Source organism: Triticum urartu, chromosome 2 (genome assembly GCF_003073215.2).
Source record: "Triticum urartu cultivar G1812 chromosome 2, Tu2.1, whole genome shotgun sequence".
In the NCBI taxonomy this organism is placed as follows: Eukaryota; Viridiplantae; Streptophyta; class Magnoliopsida; order Poales; family Poaceae; genus Triticum; species Triticum urartu.
The window spans coordinates 596,008,781-596,015,083 of record NC_053023.1 but is presented as its reverse complement, the minus strand read 5'-3'; positions in this window follow the sequence as shown (position 1 = coordinate 596,015,083).

The window sequence follows — 6,303 nt, the reverse complement described above, 5'->3', positions numbered from 1 at the left end:
CGGCGCAGAGGGCAGCGGCGACCCGTGACGAGGCGGCGGAGGCGGGGGCCGGCTCGAGTCGTGCGGAACGGCGGGGAGCGGGCGGCGGTCGCCGACGGATAGGATCGGTGGCGGCGGGGCGAGCCGCGACGCGAAGGACGGGCGGCGGGCGGCGCCGGCGCGACGTGCGAAGAGCGAGGCGGCGGAGGAGCTCGGCCAGACGGGAGGCGAGGCGCGGGCGGGATTTGGCGGCTCGGGCGGCCGGTCGGGCCGGGAGGGTCGCGGCTGGGCCCGGCGGGCCTGGCAGGTGGCGCGACGAAGTGAGGAAGGGCAGCGGCCACGTGTCGCGCTGTTGTTGGCCCGGAGCGGTGGCGCGGCTAATGTGGCGGCCTCTGATTGGCCGTAGTGAGGTGGCTGAGGCGGTGGACACGTCCGGCGGCGGGACGGACATGTCCGGCTGCGGGAGGAGGAAGAGGACTAGGGTTAGACTGCGTGAATTTTCGGGGAGAGCCACATATATATAGGTAGAGGGAGCTAGGAGTGTCCAAATTGAGCACGGTTTTCAGCCACACGATCCTGATCGAACGCCCGAGATGATAGAAGGGGTTTTGGTGGGTTTTGGGCCACTTTGGAGGGGTGTTGGGCTGCAACACACACGAGGCCTTTTCGGTCCCTCGGTTAACCGTTGGAGTATCAAACGAAGTCCAAATGGCACGAAACTTGACAGGCGGTCTACCGATAGTAAACCAAGGCCGCATTACAAGTCTCGCTCCAATCCGAAAACGTTTAACACCCGCACACGAAAAGAGGTAGAAAGGGACACCGGGTGACATAGGAGCGCCGGAATGCAAAACGGACAACGGGGAAAATGCTCGGATGCATGAGACGAACATGTATGCAAATGAAATGCACATAATGACATGATATGAGATGCATGACATGCAAGCAATGACAAGGCAACAACAGCGAATAACTGGAGGACACCTGGCACATCGGTCTCCGGGCGCTACAACTTTAGTCGGACCAGATTCGATGAAAAGGGTCCTTATGTAGGGTAAATAGAAATTGGCATATCACGTTGTGGTTTTGGTGTAGGTAAGAAGCTTTCTTGCTAAGAAACCTATAGCAGCCACGTAAAAATTTGAGGACGTCTAACTTGTTTTTGCAGCATATGCCGTGTGATGTGATATGGCCAAAAGGATGTGATGAATGATATATGTGATGTATGAGATTGATCATGTTCTTTTAATAGGAATCACGACTTGCATGCCGATGAGTATGACAACCGGCAGGAGCCATAGGAGTTGTCTTAATTTATTTATGACCTGCGTGTCAACATAAACATCATGTAATTACTTTACTTTATTGCTAAACCGTTAGCCATAGTAGTAGAAGTAATAGTTGGCGAGACAACTTCATGAAGACACGATGATGGAGATCATGGTTTCATGCCGGTGACGATGATGATCATGGCGCCCCGAAGATGGAGATCAAAGGAGCAAAATGATATTGGCCATATCATGTCACTGTTTGATTGCATGTGATGTTTATCATATTTTTACATCTTATTTGCTTAGAACAACGTTAGCATAAATAAGATGATTCCTTATTAAAATATCAAGAATTGTGTTCCCCCTAACTATGCACTTGCTAAGGTCCGTTGTTCCGAAGCACCACGTGATGATCGGGTGTGATAGGTTCTAACGTTCGCATACAACAGGTGTAAGCCAGATTTACACACGCAATACACTTAGGTTGACTTGACGAGCCTAGCATGTACAGACATGGCCTCAAAACACGGAAGACCGAAAGGTTGAACATGAGTCGTACAGAAGATACGATCAATATGAAGATGTTCACCGATGATGACTAGTTCGTCTCACGTGATGATCGGACACGACCTAGTTGACTCGGATCATGTATCACTTAGATGACTAGAGGGATGTCTGTCTGAGTGGGAGCTCATTAAATAATTTGATTAGATGAACTTAATTATCATGAACATAGTCTAAAAACTTTGCAATATGTCTTGTAGATCAAATGGCCCACGCTAATGTTGCCCTCAACTTCAACGCGTTCCTAGAGAAAACCAAGCTGAAAGACGATGGTAGCAACTACATGGACTGGGTCCGTAACCTGAGGATTATCCTCATAGCTGCCAAGAAAGCATATGTCCTTGAAGCACCGCTAGGTGACGCACCTTTTTTCCCAGCAACTCAAGACGTTATGAACGCTTGGCAGTCGCGTAGTGAAGATTACTCCCTGGTTCAGTGCGGCATGCTTTACAGCTTAGAACCGGGGCTCCAAAAGCGTTTTGAGCAACACAGAGCATATGAGATGTTCCAAGAGCTGAAAATGATTTTCCAAGCTCATGCCTGAGTCGAGAAATATGAAGTCTCCGACAAGTTCTACAGTTGTAAGATGGAGGAGAATAGTTCTGTCAGCGAGCACATACTCAAAATGTCTGGGTTGCACAACCGCTTGTCTCAGCTAGGAGTCAATCTCCCGGATGACGCGGTCGTTAACGGAATCCTTCAGTCGCTCCCACCTAGCTACAAGAGCTTTGTGATGAACTTCAATATGCAGGGGATGGAAAAGACCATTCCTGAGGTATATTCAATGCTGAAATCAGTGGAGGTGGAGATCAAGAAGGAACATCAAGTGTTGATGGTGAATAAAACCACTAAGTTCAAGAAAGGCAAGGGTAAGAAGAATTTCAAGCAGGACGGCAAGGGAATTGCCGCGCCCGGTAAGCAAGCTGCCGGGAAGAAGCCAAAGAATAGACCCAAGCTTGAGACTGAGTGCTTTTATTGTAAGGGAAACAGTCACTGGAAGCGGAACTGCCCCAAGTACTTAGCGGATAAGAAGGCCGGCAATACCAAAGGTATATGTGATACACATGTTATTAATGTGTACCTAACCAGCGCTCGTAGTAGCTCCTGGGTATTTGATACCGGTGCGGTTGCTCATATTTGTAACTCAAAATAGGAGCTGCGGAATAAGCGGAGACTGGCGAAGGACGAGGTGATGATGCGCGTCGGGAATGGTTCAAAGGTCGATGTGATCGCCGTCGGCACGCTACCTCTACATTTACCTAGGGAATTAGTTTTAAACCTCAATAATTGTTATTTGGTGCCAGCTTTGAGCATGAACATTGTATCTGGATCTCACTTAATGCGAGATGGCTACTCATTTAAATCTGAGAATAATGGTTGTTCTATTTATGTGAGAGATATGTTTTATGGTCATGCCCCGCTGGTCAATGGTTTATTCTTATTTAATCTCGAACGTGATGTTACACATATTCATAGTGTGAATGCCAAAAGATGTAAGGTTGATAATGATAGTCCCACATACTTGTGGCACTGCCGCCTTGGTCACATTGGTGTCAAATGCATGAAGAAACTCCATGCAGATGGACTTTTGGAGTCTCTTGATTATGAATCATTTGACACATGCGAACCATGCCTCATGGGCAAAATGACCAAGACTCCGTTCTCCGGAACAATGGAGCGAGCAACCAACTTATTGGAAATCATACATACTAATGTGTGTGGTCCAATGAGTGTTGAGGCTCGCGGTGGCTATCGTTATGTTCTCACCCTCACTGATGACTTGAGTAGATATGGGTATGTCTACTTAATGAAACACAAGTCTGAGACCTTTGAAAAGTTCAAGGAATTTCAGAGTGAGGATGAGAATCAACATGACAGGAAAATAAAGTTCTTACGATAAGATCGTGGGGGAGAATATTTGAGTCATGAATTTGGCACGCACTTAAGGAAATGTGGAATCGTTTCACAACTCACGCCGCCTGGGACACCTCAGCGTAATGGTGTGTCCGAACATCGTAATCACACTCTACTGGATATGGTGCGATCTATGATGTCTCTTACCGATCTACCACTATCATTTTGGGGTTATGCTTTAGAGACTGCCACATTCACTTTAAATAGGGCTCCGTCGAAATCCGTTGAGACGACACCATATGAATTATGGTTTGGGAAGAAACCTAAGCTGTCATTTCTGAAAGTTTGGGGATGCGATGCTTATGTCAAGAAACTTCAACCTGAAAATTTCGAACCCAAGTCGGAAAAATGCGTCTTCATAGGATACCCTAAGGAAACTATTGGGTATACCTTCTACCTCAGATTCGAAGGCAAGATCTTTGTTGCCAAGAATGGATCCTTTCTAGAGAAAGAGTTTCTCTCGAAAGAAGTAAGTGGGAGGAAAGTAGAACTTGATGAAGTACTGCCTCTTGAACCGGAAAGTAGCGCAACTCAAGAAAATGTTTCTGTGGTGCCTGCACCGACTAGAGAGGGAGTTAATGATGATGATCAAGGAACTTAGGATCAAGTTACTACTGAACTTCGTAGGTCCACAAGGACACGTTCCATGCCAGAATGGTATGGAAACCCTGTCCTAGAAATAATGTTGTTAGACAACGGTGAACCTTCGAACTATGAAGAAGCGATGGCGGGCCCAGATTCCAATAAATGGTTTGAAGCCATTAAATCCGAGATAGGATCCATGTATGAAAACAAAGTATGGACTTTGACGGACTTGCCCGATGATCGGCGAGCCATAGAAAATAAATGGATCTTTAAGAAGAATACGGACGCGGATGGCAATGTGACCATCTATAAAGCTTGGCTTGTCGCTAAGGGTTATCGACAAGTTCAAGGGGTTGACTACGATGAGACCTTCTCACCCTTAGCGAAGCTGAAGTCTCTCTGAATCATGTTAGCAATTGCCGCATTCTATGATTATGAGATATGGCAAATGGACGTCAAAACGGCATTCCTTAATGGTTTCCTTAAGGAAGAATTGTATATGATGCAGCCGGAAGGTTTTGTCGATCCTAAGAATGCTGACAAGGTATGCAAGCTCCAACGCTCAATCTATGGGCTGGTGCAAGCATCTCGGAGTTGGAACATTCGCTTTGATAAGATGATCAAAGCGTTTGGGTTTACGCAGATTTATGGAGAAGTCTGTGTTTACAAGAAAGTGAGTGGGAGCTCTATAGCATTTCTCATATTATATGTGGATGACATACTATTGATGAGAAATGATATAGAATTCTTGGAAAGCATAAAGGCCTATTTGAATAAATGTTTTTCAATGGAGGACCTTGGAGAAGCTGCTTACATATTAGGCATCAAGATCTATAGAGATAGATCGAGACGCCTCATTGGTCTTTCACAAAGCATGTACCTTGACAAGATATTGAAGAAGTTCAATATGGGTCAGTCCAAGAAGGGGTTCTTACCTGTATTGCAAGGTGTGAGATTGAGCACGGCTCAATGCCCGACCACGTCAGAAGATAGAGAAAAGATGAGTGTCATCCCCTATGCCTCGGCCATAGGGTCTATTATGCATGCCATGTTGTGTACCAGACCTGATGTAAACCTTGCCGTAAGTTTGGTAGGAAGGTACCAAAGTAATCCCGGCATGGAGCACTGGACAGCGGTCAAGAATATCCTGAAGTACCTGAAAAGGACTAAGGATATGTTTCTCGTTTATGGAGGTGACGAAGAGCTCGTCGTAAAGGGTTACGTCGATGCTAGCTTCGACACAAATCTGGATGACTCCAAGTCACAAACTGGATACGTGTATATTTTGAATGGTGGGGCAGTCAGCTGGTGCAGTTGCAAGCAAAGCGTCGTGGCGGGATCTACATGTGAAGCGGAGTACATGGCAGCCTCGGAGGCAGCACATGAAGCAATCTGGATGAAGGAGTTCATTACGACCTAGGAGTTATTCCCAATGCGTCGGGCCCGATGACTCTCTTCTGTGACAACACTGGAGCTATTGCCCTTGCCAAGGAGCCCAGGTTTCACAAGAAGACCAGGCATATCAAGCGTCGCTTCAACTCCATTCGTGAAAATGTTCAAGATGGAGACGTAGAGATTTTTAAAGTGCATACGGATCTGAATGTCGCAGATCCGTTAACTAAACCTCTTCCACGAGCAAAACATGATCAACACCAGAACTCTATGGGTGTTCGATTCATCACAATGTAACTAGGTTATTGTAACGCCCCAGATATAACTTTCCCATTTGTACCAACTCTTGCCGTTTCCGGCGTTAAGTTATATTTATTTCTCGGGTTCGGGTCTTTGTCTCCGTGTGTTGTTTTCGTTTTCATGCATCTCATATCATGTCATCATGTGCATTGCATTTGCATACGTGTTCATCTCATGCATCCGAGCATTTTCCCCGTTGTCCGTTTTGCATTCCGGCGCTTCGTTCTCATCCGGAGGTCATTTCTAGCTTTCTTTCGTGTGTGGGGATTAAACATTTCCGGATTGGAACGAGACTTGT